The 15,874-nt window shown below is 41.1% G+C and overlaps 1 pseudogene; it reads right to left on the bottom strand.

Moving 5' to 3' along the window:
* Positions 1 to 5,418: 5,418 nt before the first annotated feature.
* LOC147896176 (pentatricopeptide repeat-containing protein At1g11290, chloroplastic pseudogene) lies at positions 5,419 to 8,597 on the bottom strand (annotated as a pseudogene).
* Between the last annotated feature and the right edge of the window lie 7,277 nt (positions 8,598 to 15,874).

Here is a 15,874-nt window from a genome sequence, read left to right on the forward strand (position 1 = left end):
TAAGAAATGCATTTTAGACATCCATTTGATTGGACGGGCCAATCAAAATGTGAAGTAAGGGCGACGATTTATCTAAGTATGGTCATTTGTGAAACTATCTTCATAATTTGTTCAAGCTTTGTAGCTAGTTCAAAGGTCTCTATTCATAAGCAAATCCCTTGGCAACCAATCTAGCTTTGTATTTTTGAATTGATCCTTCTAATTTGAGCTTGACTGTAGGCAAGAGAGCCAAATACTCTTAAATGGTTGACTAATGGCTTTACATCTATGAAATAAATTTTAATGTGATGTTCTATAAGCTTGCAATGGGACTTCGATTCATTAAACTACACGTTCCACATGCTTCTGCCTAATACGGATAGGGAATGTTCTTCTCATCCATCATACATTTTGTAAACTTTGCTAGGACTCTATTTTCTCTGTGCAACTCTGATTTGCTAAGGATTATATCTGCAATCAAGATGTCTCTTGATGCCATGATGTTTGACTTGTACTCTCCTCCATTATCACATTGTAGGGTCTTAATTTATTTTCCAAATGTTTGAACTCCTTGAATGCATTAATTGTGTTTGATTTTTTATTGAAAAGGTCTTTTGAGAAAAATCACCAATAAAAGAGATGAAATATAAGACTCTATTCAAGGATGAAGTTAGGTATTATCCCAAAGGATAGAATAGATGATCTAGATGTTAGTGCTCTTAGAACATGAATTGGAAAAAGGTGGATGGTGTCTTTTCCATGAAGCATGATTCACATACATCTTTTTCAAACCAAGCTTTTCAAATTTGAACACCTCAAACCTCTCTCTTTTTATTCCCCCCCTAAGGAAAGTTACCAAACATCTTGCCCTAGTATGCTCAAATAAGCATCATGATTCTGATGACATTGATATGTTTATTTTTACACGTTTTGCAATGACTTTGTGAGAATTGTACAATTGTTTGGTTATGCAATCAAATTATTGAAAACTAGTTCCATCTCTTTCAATAATTTGACCAACTGACAAAATGTTATGTGCCATTGTTTGGAACAAAGAAAGCATCTCCTATTATTTATGCTTTTCCTTCAACAGTGTGAAGAGGAATGCTAATTCTTTCTATCTTATGTGGGGTATTCTCATCCATGAGTTTATTCTCATTTGCGTTCTTATTCGGATGAATATCTAAAAATCATTCTTCCTCATATGACACATGATTACTTGCACTTAAGTCAACCCATGACATATCTTCATCCTTGTCCAAATGCTTTGGACTTTCTACATTTGAATAATGAGAAATAAGAACTATGGGTTGACTTTGATTTTGCTCATTGGCAAAGTTCACAATTGTCTTTTAATTTGGTTTTGCTATTGTCCGTAACTTATATTGATTTTGATGATGCTGATGCTGATTTATATTTCTGTTGTATTGTCTATTAGTAACATCGCTATGCTTACTCCTGCATTTGGCTTCTCAATGACCTATTCTTTTTGGAGTATTGGATTGGTAACCTCTGTTGAGATATGGTGCCATGAGCACATAGATTAAAGGCTAAGGTATGTGCTAAGGAAAGAATTAAAGTAGCCACCCTACGATGTGGACTACATGATGTGGAGATGTGGATTGAGGATATCCACAAGGAGAGATGTGGATGAGAGGATCCCACATGGTTGACTATTCAAAGGGCACTCTCTATATAAGAGGCCTATCATGTATTGTTGAGAACACACATTTTGCAAGAGATATAGATTTGCTATCTCCCTCTCATGTCTTACTTAGTGTGGTTTGAGCCTCCTTAGTTCTTCCGCTGATCTTGTGTGCACTAGGCTAGTACGATACACACTTTGACATGGTATCAGAGCAGGTTAGCTAAGCCTAGAATAGTTTAGATTGAGAGTCCAAGAGAAATCTCCGTCATGCATTTCCATTCATTAGAGATTTCTGTTTTCGCCCACTCTTCTTCCTAGAGAGTTTGAGAGTGTGAAAGAGAGAGATTTGTTTCTTCTTCATCGTAAAGGAGCGAAAGAGAGAGTTTCATTTTGTAAGAAGGTACACAAGCCTCGACTGTCAGCACTCAGCCAAATGGGCCAGCTCCAAAGCGAAGGCTCCCAATGAGCCTCGAAGTTTCTCCATAGTCACCGCCATCCATTGTGCTTAGGTCTCCAAAGCATAAAGCGTCGCCTCAAAGACCCACAGAAGGAGAGGAAGGGTGGTGGAAAAAAGGAAGGGACACGGGATACCAGCAGCCCAATGCAAGCTCCTGGCTGTTCGCAACTACTAGGAATGATCAGTATTCCAATCATGCTGATTATACCGCGACTCAGTCCACTGACGGCACTGACGGAGGTTATGTAGACAGTAATTATAGCCAGAGCACCTATGATGATGAGGAGAAAGCCAAGAAAGAGCTGAAGTCGGCCAAGAACAAGGAACACTTGGGAGCATTCGGTGATGTGGCTGTCGCCTTGTATGAGTGCTTCAAAGCCAAGAAGGATCCTGAGCACACGGGCCATTTCCAGTGAGACGCTCCCTTCACCACGACTCAAGCAAAGGGCCAAGTCAAAGGAAGACTCGGTGCTTCAAACACCCTCCAACGAACGATAAGTCCTACGTGAAAGCTAGCAGACTTGCAAGAGCAGCACACGAGCAGTGCCCATCAACCGACACACAAGTTTCCAACATGCCATTGCAATGGCAGTAAAGAGGAAAAGCAAAAATGGTTCTAGCTTCTCAACCCGCCCTCCGCTAGGAATGCGGAGAATGAGAGCACACAACTCCAGCGCCAACGCCAATGCAGCTTCCAACAGCAACGATGGCTCCTGCACGTCCCATGACTTCTCCTCCAACATCTTCAACGACGATGCCTCTACGGCCTACAGTCTCCAAAGACCAGCACTAGCCACAGCCGCCTCGACCAATCAACTCTGCTGCATCCTCAACAAAGACGACTCGACTTCTTCAACGCCGATTCGCCAATGCATCTCTGTCACGAAGCATCTCCGTCGACGTCGTCTGCAGATCTCAAAGTTTTCCATTTCTTTGCTAAAGTTCTCTACAAATGCCACGTGGCAGATAAGGTAGTCAAAATTAACTATGGTTAGGTTTAGCTACTTGGGTTAGTTGAACTATGGTAAAGTTTATGTAAACCTTGGGTTTAACCAAGTTGGGTTTAAAGGTCACCACAGTGCCACCTAAGCACACAGAGCCTCTTGCTAAGCACAGTATGGAATTTAGCATGTGAATCCCTGTGCCACATCATCAAGACCCCCTCTTCTTCACAAAAGCTTTGACAAAGCATAACTTCCAATGCAGGAAGAATTTAGACACGCTCCAAAAAGGAGAAGTGATCGTCTTTTCAAGCTCTACGCGCCTGTCAAATCAGAATCATTGTATGCAATTAGACACTGCCAATATTGAAAGAAATCAATTGGTAAGACCTTTGCAACAATTGGAAAAGCAAAGCATGAATGCAAACATCGATGTAAAAAGCAAGCCGAAAGCATATGAAATGACCATAGCCCGAAACATGGCATCCACACAGAAAGCATTAAGGCACATGGAAGAACAAAGCATCATGCAGGTAGCTACACCAAACAAAGAGGCAAACAAGGTCATCATCAAGCCATGAGCAGAATGACAGGAAAAACATGTATTGAGAAAAGCAAAAACCTTGCCAACCTTGCCTATATTTTTTGTAATCAAACCTGACCACCTGAGAGTAGCTATGAAAGCACCCAGGGGAGGTATTGACATGTAAAAACCACACTTGACCACCTTAAGTAGCAATGCATGCACTAAGGGGAGGTGATGGATTTGTAACTCACATCTGACCACCTTGCAGTAGCCAAAGTATCATGGCACCAAGGGGAGGTGTTGAGATATGGTGCCATGAGCACATAGATTAAAGGCTAAGGTATGTGCTAAGGAAAGAATTAAAGTAGCCACCCTAGGATGTGGACTACATGATGTGGAGATGTGGATTGAGGATATCCACAAGGAGAGATGTGGATGAGAGGATCCCACATGGTTGACTATTCAAAGGGCACTCTCCATTTTGCAAGAGATATAGATTTGCTATCTCCCTCTCATGTCTTACTTAGTGTGGTTTGAGCCTCCTTAGTTCTTCCGCTGATCTTGTGTGCACTAGGCTAGTACGATACACACTTTGACAACCTCCTTTGCCAAAGTCACCTCTATCTCTCGAATTCCAATTGATTAACGTCATAGAATGAGCTCTTGCTTTCTCAACTTTGTTTGTTTCATATTGCACAACTACACTAGAGAAATAAGGCAACCGCAATCATCGCATGGTGTGCAAGAGCTTGTTGAGCCCAACCTCACTCGCATGCATTCACATGTAAATGTATGCACATGCAACAACCTCTTGCTACCAACAAACTAACATAACTAGACTAGAGAAAATAGATTTTAGTAAAGTAACCGCAATCATCGCATGGAGTGCAAGAGCTTGTTGAGCCCAACTTCACTCGCATGCATTCACATGTAAATGTATACACATGCAACAACCTCCTGCTACCAACGAGCTAACATAAAGGCCCCATATTGTCAATGTATATAACTTCATATGATCTAGAATATATCCAATCTTACAAATTAACATTTTTTAAGGAACAAAGGAAGTGCCTTTAGACAAAATTGTAAAAAAATAATTTAGTAAGCAAAGGTACACCTTATGTTCTCATCCATAAGCCGCCATCCGTTCGAAAGATTCCAAAATCTCTTGGGTAAAGCTGCCAGTGCTATAGGCTCAACCCCTCTTTGCACTCATCCACAACTTCTTCATCCATGCTCAAAGTTTTCGCTCTTGTCAAGTCTCCATCCCTACATTCTTGATGCTGTTGAGAACAGCCAGAGTCCGATAATTTTTACTTGTTGCTCCTTCACTTGAGTTGGAAAATGGTTCCACAAACTACAAACATTTAATTAAGAGTGAACACACCTCTCCAAATTCGTGATTTGCTCATAGAGATGCCCCGTTCTGCATATGCAAGTTTACCAATATTGATTGGAAATTCCTGTCTGTCCGCCTTGATGCAATCATTGCTCCACTAAACCACTCCCGCATATCCCAATTTCCTGTGCTGCCTCTAGTCTCTCGAAGTTACAACAGTCTCCAGCATATAGACTAGATCCTAACTTACCAAAAACTCTACATGCTTCTAACAGGTAGCTACAGGGACGTTCTACATGCATTAGCTGGCCCCCAAAGTGAAGCCGATCCCTGCTCAATATAGCCAACTTGCTCCACTATCAGACTTGCAAAGCAGTCCTATACTCTATTTCTAGAATTTAAGATCAGTTTAAAATTAGTAGCTATTTTTTAAAAAGCAATTTAGACTATTTTCACTTGCTACACTCTTGAGCTAATATTTAAGTATTTAAAAGTTGTTTATGCAGATTCTATGCAGTTGAGCTAATATTTAAGATGTTTACAAGTTGTTTATGCAGATTCTATGCAGTAGTAATTTTCAAACCAAGGACTGGAGGAAGTCTTCATTCTTAAATTCTACTTTATGATACAGAGAGAGAAGAAGGCAAGATTGAACCTTCTGCGTGGATTCAGAGCTATAGAGCCTTTGGAATGTCTAGTCCAAACCCTTGATCTCAAAGTAACACTAAATATCCCCGCGGGGGCAGGGTGTGAAATACATGACTGGCTCTCAATCCAATACTTGGATGAAAAATGTCCCTATGACATGCTTTAGGTTTCTCATCCCAAATTGCAAATTCCATTGCTTGTTTGGACTACATGTGTTTTTACCTGTGAACAATACAATTGCTCAGAGATACATCCTGTCAACAATTTCAGTTTCCAGCTTTGCAGACGTTAAGTCCACTGGCTGCTTGCTTATGCATTTTGCCTCTGTTTTGTACCCTTCATTTCATGTAATTCATGGTCCCTAGGTAACCCGGTTCTTATTATCCTTCAAACCAAAAACCCAGTTTTGGTTAGAAGGGCTTGTTCACTTCAGATGTGTTTTCTCCGTTTGAACACATCACAAGATGTCTCCGCAAGAACACAAACCATCCTTGAAATGATGAACACAGCAGATGTCTCGAACGATGATCTCCCGTCTTTCAATCCTGGATATGATCTTACTTGCATTGTGACAGTCACTACACATCCTCAAATTTTTTGTTACGCGCAGTGTGTGCCCTTGGGGTGTGTTGAGAAGGCCAAAAGCTATTGCCATTCTCTCTGCATGCTCACATAACGCAGCTTCCTTTCCCTGAAAAGAACTCCGTCTCATAACCAGATCTAGATTTGGCACATGCCCTTCCCCCTTCGCACGGGAGCCTAAGCCCTCCAGCATTTCTGAAATTTTCTTGCCTTGGTCGTCACCCACCATAAACTCATGCACCTTCTTGTTTACTTCGATCAAAGCAATAGCAGGCTTTTTATTTACCCCTGCAAGTTTCCTCAGCTCCTCTATTCTATATGCATCCTCCTGCCTGCCATCATTAGCATAGATGTTTGCCATGAGCAAATAAGCAGCAGCAGAATCTGGATTTAGCTGAAGAAGTTGCTGAAAGCACCTCGAACCTAGTTCTGCTTCACCATAAGTTTTGCAGGCACTGAGCAAAGCTTTCCATATTTCTTCAGACGGAGGACATTGCATAGTTTCAACGAATTTCTCTGCCTCATACAAATGTCCTGATTGTGCTAAAAGATCAACCATGCAAGTAAAGTGATATTTCGTAGGTGCAATGCCATATTTTTCTCTCATCATCTGGAAATATCTTTGGCCCTCGAATGCCAGGTTCATGTGGTTGCATGCAGTGAGGAGACTTGTGAACGTGAATGCATCTGGCATCACCCCCTGACTTTGCATGTCCTCAAAACATTTTACAGCCACGTTACCCTCGTGGTTCATGCCATATCCTTTTATTATAGCATTCCATGAAACAAGATTTCGAACTGGCAGCTTGTCAAAGACTTCCTGTGCCTCTAAAAGTGAGCCACACTTAGCATACATGTCAACTAAGGTGCTGCAGACGAAATAATCTCTTTCAAATCCCTTTTGTACAGCCTCAGCATGTATTTCTCGCCCCTTGCCTATGGCTCCTAAGCTGCCACAAGCTTTCAAGACACAAATATATGAGACAGCATCCGCAGAGACACACTCTAGTTGCATCTGGTCAAAACTAATGAGTGCTTCCTGACCAAATCCATGTTCAGCGTAGCCTGCAAGTAGCGTGTTCCATGTTACGACATTTCGAACTGGCAGCCTGTCAAAGACTTCACGTGCATCTGTTAATGAGCCACATTTAACATACACGTCAACCAAAGTGCTATCAACAAAAACATCCCTTGCGAAACCCTTCTCTGCAATCTCAAAATGTATCTCTCGTGCCTTGCTTATGGCTCCTATGCTGCCACAAGCTTTCAAAATACAAACAAGCGTGACAGCATCTGGGGAGACACCCTCCAGTTGCATCTGTTGAAAACAGTTCAGCGCTTCTTGACCAGGTCCATATTCAGCATATCCTGCAATTAATGCATTCCATGACACAACATTTCGAGCAGGCAGCTTATCAAAGACTTCTCTTGCCTCTGCAAGTAAGCCACATTTGGCATACATGTCAACCGAAGTGGTACCGACAAAAATATCCTTTTCAAATCCCTTCTGTGCAATCTCAGCATGAATCTGTCGACCTCTTTCCGCATCTTTCAGCTTTGCACAAGCTTTCAGAAGGGCCATATGCGTATAACTGCTAGGATGCACACAATCTTCTTGCATTTTATGGTACAGGTTGAGAGCATGCTGCGTTTGTCCACATTGGATATACCCTAATATAAGAGAAGTCCATGAACGCTCATTCCGATGAACCAGCTTGTTGAACACCAGCTGAGCCTCAGACACACTTCCACATTCCACAAATATTGGCACCATGTAGTTCCCAACAACACTCTGAGCTTCCACACCATTTTTGCACATGTGCTCATGCACACGCTTGGCATATGCTAAATTTTTCTTTACCTGGCACTTCTTCAAGGTGTAGAGAAAGTTGTCAACCGAAAATTGTATGTGAGCCATCCTCTAAGTTCAGTATCTCCCAACCAATGCCCTGTTGGGGCGATTGTGCATCAAATTGTTCTCCAAGTCTAGTGTGATGTATGAGCATACCTGTTCTTGTTTTGCATGCGGATCATTCCCTAGCTTCCAAGCCTCCCTTTTCTAAAGCATGTCTCTAACCCAACCTTGGTTGCATCAGCCGCAGCGATTGCTTTTGACCTTTACATCTGACAGACCAACATTTCTAACGCTTACTTTGTTCTTTTGTTGGCCCACCATCGAGAGGGATCTGTGAGGCACTCCTGCCACAACAACCGCTGTGTACGTAATCTGGGCTGCTTATCCGCAAGCAGAACAGAGCTAAACCCATGTCTGGTGCTGGAGACTGAATCTGAGGTCGGTCAAGCTTCATTACAAAACCAGAGAGTGCAGAATTATTGGGTTAACTTGAAACTTCGAATTTCCGTTTGCAAGACTGGTGGCCACAGAAGATACAGATGAGGTGATAGCGAGCTTGCATAGTGAGGGCTCTGAGCTTCGCCCATTCCCTAAGGAATACTGCATGTGTTTATACAATCGACTCGTGTACGGAGGAAACCGACGACAGTTGCCCCGGAAATCGACTATCGGCGCCGATTACTGGCCGTTGACGGCAGCGGGGAGGCGGCGCATACCGTGGCGGGGTGTGTACGTGTCGTCGTTTGATTGCCCGGTTAGGCAGCGCGGTGCATCGACGTACGTGGTAGAGGCATCATGGAACAGTCACATGCGCATGTGCCACGTGGCAATCGACAGCGCAATCTAGCCTTACGAGCAGTTTAGCCACTTAGCAAAATGCACACAAGATGAAGTCCTCTTATAGTATGTAATCTAAGCAATCTAGCCTCAAGCATTCTCTAGTCTCTTGACATGGTCTACAATTCCCTTCGCAGAATGCGCACACTCAAAAATGCATTTACTCTATCCTCTTTAAGGAATCTATCCTCAAGAGCACTCTAATCTCTTGATATGGTCTGCGATTCGTAAGAAGAATGTTCACGAGGATTGAGTCTCTCATGATATGTGATTTGTGTAATCTAGCCTGTGGAACACTCTAGTCTCTTGACATGGTCTACGATTCTCCTGGTAGATTGAACACAAGAATGACGTCCTCTTATTGTATGTAATCTTAAGCAATCTAGCCTCAGGAGCACTCTAGTCTCTTGACTTGGTTTGCGTCCAGTAGCACTCTAGCCTATAGTAGTCTTCAATCCAACTATCTTTAGCTAAAATTTGTCACGTGTAAAGGAGGCTTTGGATGTAATCTTGATGACAAATTCTGGTTGTAATTTGTCGCTATTTTCAGTTTAACACAATTATACTTTTGTTCCAATTATAGCTTGTCTTTTGGTGCTTTTCATGCCAAGGTGCTTCAATAATTTTTATGAGTTGTTTGGTGCCTTTTTCTTGAGCGTGTGACCCTTGGTTGTGTGCTAGAGTCCCACTAACAAACTATGCACATAATAGAAAAATTGTCACATAAACAACATAATGCTAGTACATACATCACATTGGGTATAAACACTCTCACTAGATCAAATAAATTGTTTGGGCCATCTTCTTAGGTGTTTGCATCATTTTATCCATGGTCCATTGTAAGTTATTGCATGCAAAACACTAGAACCTAGTGATTGAAATTTGGAAGCATGCAAGGGAAACAAAAATAAAAATGGGGGAGAAAGTACTTCAGATATTGGGCATTGCATAGATATAGAATTGGAAGTACATTCTATTGGGCATCAGTGTGTGTTATGGGGTGCATACTCATGACGTAAAAAATAAAGCAGTTTATGTTGTTGCCAACATTTCTAATCATGGGTAGCATTTGCTTCAACTTACACTGAAATGAACAGGAGGAGTGCAAAAATTGTAGGCTTTTCAAATTTCACATTTATTGAAGGGATATAATTATTGACCAAAACATTCATAGTAGGGGTATATAAAATAGGGTAAAAGGGATTATAAAGGGTTTTTTTAAATGCCCTTTAAATGCACATTGTACACATGGCTTACACAAGGTGAAACCCCCGAGGGTGTTCTCGAAGAGGCATGGAGTGGAAAGAAGCCCTCTTACACTCATTTGCGTATATTTGGGTGTGAGGCATATGCACATGTTTCAAAAGAGCTTCGGAAGAAGCTAGACCCTAAGTTTAGGAAATCCATCTTTCTTGGTTATGATGACAGTGGAGAGATGGGCTATCATCTTTAGGATCCAGAAGCAAAGAAGATTGAATGAAGCCATGATGTGGTCTTCATTTAGAAGAAGATGCATAAGACACTCATGAGGGATGTGGAAATGAGGAGAATCCCTTTCCAGGATGTGAATCAACCTACATATGTTGATAGGCAGCAAGTTGTCCATGCACCGAATGTGTAGAAAATGGTGCCACTAGGTACTCCCATAGGTACACAATCAAGGGCATATCATGGATCATCTATTGTTGGAAATGATGAGCCAAATTTGGCTGAAATGCAGGCAGGACAACAAGCTGAAATGCCCTTGAGAAGATCAACTAGAATGTCAGATTGCCTGATAGATTTGTTCCCAGGGCTGACTATGTGATGCTTAATGATTTCGAAAAGCCTTCTTGCCTTAGAGAGACTATGATGCGCGAGGATCATCGCAAGTGGCAGTATGCTATGCAATCAGTGTGATGGGTTCACTCATGAAGAATAAGACTTGGGACTTCATTTCTTTGCCACATGTAAAGAAAGCATTGCCATATAAATGGGTCTACAAGATGACGGTCACAGGTGATGATGTGCCATGGTGGCCAAGGTTCCTTATGCATCAGTAATTGGGAGTGCTATGATAGCTACTAGACCGGACATTGCATTTGTAGTGGGAGTTGTTAGCCAGTATATTGCTTTAAATCTAGGAAAGAGGAACTGGGAGGCAGTTAAGTGCATCATGAGGTGCATGAAGGGTACCAAGGATATGTGTATTTGCTTTGGTCGAGGAGAGATGTGTGTACTTGCATACACAAATTTAGACTATGCAGGGCGTGTGGATAGCAAGAGATCCACTTCTGGTTCTGTGTTACCTTTGCAGAGGTGGTACAATGTCATGGATGTCGCACGCACAGAAGTTTGTTGCTTTGTCTATCATAGAGGCCGAGTATGTTGTAGCCAAAGAGGGTTGCAAGGAGGCTTTATGTCTTGATCGGCTAGTGGGAGATTTGTGGATTCATACAGGTGTACCGACATTGCATAGTGATTCCATAAGTGCTGTTCAGCTTAGCACAGAATCCTAATTTTCATGCAAAGACCAAACACATCAAGGTCAGGTACCATTTGATCAGCGAGATACTTGAGGACAAGCGCATAGATCTTGTCAAGATTCATACAAATGATAACCCTACAGATATGCTGACGAAGAGTCTACCTAGTTAGTGGTTTGAGTATTGTTGTGTATTGATGGGCATTGGAGATAGTATGATCACTAGTAGTTATTCTCCCTTAAAAGCACATTGGCCTTTAAGTGGGAGGTTGTGGGGTTAAAGGCCCCTGTGCCTTAACCCCAGTTATGTATAATCAAACTATATATATACAGGTATACTGAAGATTAGGGTGTTGAAGCACCCACCAAAACTTGTCTCTCTCAGTCTCTCTCTCCCTCTTAGCTTCCGTTGTGTCCTCACAATCCCAACACACCAACTCGTGCACGATGACACAGTCACCTTTGCACATTATTATGACCATCGTATTAGAGCACTCAAGAAAGTTCTAAAATATGATAATAGAATCTTTGGGGAAATCAGAGATTTTTACTTTGTGACTGAGTTCCATCGTGGAAGTGAACAAGACCACATTTTGCTATGGACAAAGGATGCCCCTATTTTTGGAAGAGAAACAAACCAACACATCACAAACTTTAACAATCGCTATCTATCATGCGATGTTGCAATTCTTCCTTAGACACTTCAAATAGAACAACATCACAATCTCACATGCACATGCTATAAGAAAGGAAATGCTATATGTAGATTTTGCTTTCCAATACTGCCAATGGATAAAACAACTAGTCTAGAACCTCTAGACATGGAGTTCACAAACAGTTAAACTATTCTAACTAGCATCCATAAAGATTTTGAATCAAACAATCCCACATCCCTCACAAATTTTAGATGAATTCTTGAGAAGAGTATATAATGTCCTTACGAGCAAATTTAAAATGACCAATATTGTTTTTGAAAACAAACCCCTTTGCGAAACTAGTAGAACCACTATGAACACCTATTTCATTAATTTTGGACTTTTTGTGTTGTTATTGAGAGACGTTGCTCTCAGCAGCTAGAGTCTTTATATCCAAAATGATATAGATTGAACATATGTTTACAATTTAAATTGTTGCTCTTAAAGAGCCTCAATTCGTGCCATTTGCATAATTTGACTCCCACTTGTCTTGCCAAGCCTTGCCCCTTGGGTGCATTGACTCTCCATTGTCTTATTGCTCAATGCGATAGTCCCTTGCCAGGTGCCATCTGCATTAACTCCCTATTGTCTTGCCAAGCCTTGACCCTTGGGTGACATCTAGTGCAAAATACAGGTGCCATTTGCATTAACTCCCACAAGTTATCTTGCCAAGCCTTGCCCCTTGGGTGCATTGACTCCCCATTGTCTTATTGCTCAATGTGATAGTCCCTTGCCAGGTGCCATCTGCATTAACTCCCTATTGTCTTGGCAAGCCTTGACCCTTGGGTGACATCCAGTGCATATTTTGACTCTCATTTGACATAGGAAGTGATGACTCTGATTATAATTGTCTTGGATTGGCTTCTTGCCTAGTATCCAAATAAAATCCTTCAATGGACTTCAATACAAAGCTTTAATCATGGACATTCTTCATTTGTGCTGTCTCCTTCTACTTCCTCCATGGCGAGCATCCTTAAAAATTCTTGTATATGCAAAATAGTTTGCTGTGGTATTTTTATTTTTCCTTCTACCTCATATCCCATGCGCTTCTTTGATTTCTTTGCCCTTGAATGCCAAGACACTATGATTGTCTCTGTCGAAACTTAAGAGACCGCTTCATCATTTGGGACCCACTCCTTCATTATACAATTAGTATACAATGTGTTGTTATCCATATTCTCCTTCCTGCCCTTTGGCTCATACCATACCACTATAAATGTTGTAGCTCTCCCTTGGTCATCTCTTTGCACATCAACTACTTTTGCAACCCAAAACTTCACATTCTCATATTCATCATCCGATGGCCGAACCACAACAAAACAATCGACCTCTATATCTACTTGTGGCATAAACTCTCTCTTCTTTAGTCCATAATATGGACGTGGGAGTAATGATACAAATTCATTTTCAAAGACTGGAGCTGGGCGCAAATCGTTATGAACATTTGGCCAAAACATATTGCATTCTTCCTTGACATTCTTTGAGCCTCACATTCTCTCAAGGTCCTTTATTGAATTTCGTGTCTTGTTAATTACAGTGGTAGTGTGTTCTCTCCAAGTAGGCTTCGAATCAAGATATCTCCGGAGCATTTCCTCTTTGTATGTAATAAATACTTTTAATCCTTCTATTTCACAGTTAGACCTCTCATTAAATTCTTGTATAGGAGCCCATGTTGGATACCTTTCCTTGCTGGGAATTGAAGTTAAGAGACTGTAAGGTTCTTTAGGTTCCCATTTTGTATCATGAGAATACTATTGCCATTGCATTATAGGTTTTTCATCTTTTAAAAAAAAAACAAAAGTAGTGTGGATTGGTATGACCTGTCAATGCATCACCACCCATTTGTATGAAAGGTAGAATGAAACTCTTCCAATCATACATTCTTTCGAGCCTCTCACATACTGTACTTTCCTTACGACCACCAACTTGCCTGCCACATCTTCTTACCAAGTCATCTATTGTCTCCACATCCTTGCATTTAAGCTCCCTTGAGACTGTGCTAAAAACCTGATCGATATCCTCATGTGTATGCCCAACATACAAAAATCCACATTCGACCTCATTGAAGATTCGATGAGCAACTAGCATGGAGCAGAATGCAAACATGAGTACATTCTTATTTTCTCGCCAGCAATTATCAGCTTGTATTCTCAAAGTCGGTGGTAGGTGACCTTTTTCTGCATGTACATTGTGAATTACCTTCATAATAGATGTTACAACTTGATTGCTATCATGTAGATGCAAGGAATCAATTTATATATCTGTAAAGAACTTAATTCCATGCACTAATACTCCACATAGATGTGTCTTTAGAAAGTGCTTTCCTTGTAATTTAGGTGGAGTGGCAACAAAACGAGGCAATGTTGTTGTATTCTGATCCATGCCATCTACAATAAGGCACATGTAGTCATCGGGATGCGAAATAGCTTGCTCCTTCCAAAATGCATATTTTTGTCTAGAATGTCGAATAAGGTCATGATGAGATTTTCGGTTTTTTTTGTATAATTCCCTTTGATTTGGACATGTTGCACTCTCAATCGCTCACTTTAAATCATCACAGACATTGCACTTTGACATTTTTTGCCTCCTTAGGATTTTAACATATCCAAAGTTCTTCTTCCAAGAGTATACAAAGTATGAGAAGAAGCTACGGCATCCCCTCTTTGCCTTTTGAGGTAAAGCATTTTCATGTATGAAGTCTTGCAAAATTGCTGCTGCCCTGACAGTTGAGATTCTTGATTTGGACCTTCCTCTATTACCATGAATGCTAAATTTGTTGCCGCCCTTTGCCTTGGTGACTAAATCCCAATATGTACCATGGGATAATCCAGTAATATTGCGATATGCCTTATCGCAAATCCTTTTTCCATTTACGAGAGGTTTTACCTTTTGTCTTGAACTTAGCTTTTTATTGCCATTCTGAAGAAAGTAAGAGAGACTTGTGAGAAGGTATTCATTTCTTTCGCTTCCTCTTCTTTGCCACACGTGTCCTCTACATTCCTTGATGTCTGCAAGATCAATGAAGCGCATACATCTTCGCTTGCAACATAGATATCCGAATGCATTTAACATGTTCTCCTCCTTCATTACTCTCTTCCTCTTTGGTTGCTTTTGTGGATCTGCCTGGATTCGCTTTCTCTTCATGCATATGTATGACCGTTTTCGTTCCTCGTGCACGTTGTTATCTGTATTTATGCACATCTTCTCCTCACATTTGTTTGTAACCAAGTATCCATGATTGGTCATTGCATCCTTGTCCATATCACAATCAAAGTTAAATATTGAATAATCCTCTATTGATCTCATCCTCGTTTTTAACATACTCTTAGGACCATTCAATGAATTCAATATTCTACAAGAGTATTGAGAACCTTGAAACTCTTCCACTCCTGAGAGAACATCACTCATTGGGACATCTTGCATGGCTTTCACAAATCCACAAGCTTGATTGACACCAGGTTTGTTAATATGCATGAACTCATCCACACTTGACAAGACATCGCTATTGAAACCTTTGCCCTTCTCACTGTGCAAGAATTCATCCACCCCAGATAAGGCTTCGCTTCTAAAATCATTTTGTTTCTCGGAACCAATGAACTCATCCACTCCAGATAAGATGTCACTTCTATAATTGAGTATATTGCAATCATCCACATTTGAAGTGATAGAGCCTGGCACATGGGCACGCTTTTTAGGTCCTTTGATATTGTAGTATACCTTGTCTTTATCATTGAAAACCATGTGCCTCTTTCTCATGTTTAAAAATTGCATGCTCCATCTCATATTCTTGCCTACCTCATAGTAGGGATCACATAAGGATGTTATGTTATCAACCATACCATCATCAGTGACTTTTAGAATCCTCATCTGTGCAAACGACCATTTCTCCACTTGTTCAAATCC

This window comes from Dipteris shenzhenensis, chromosome 12, assembly GCF_047967505.1.
Source record: "Dipteris shenzhenensis isolate YYH24624 ecotype China chromosome 12, Dip_SZ_1.0, whole genome shotgun sequence".
Lineage (NCBI taxonomy): Eukaryota > Viridiplantae > Streptophyta > Polypodiopsida > Gleicheniales > Dipteridaceae > Dipteris > Dipteris shenzhenensis.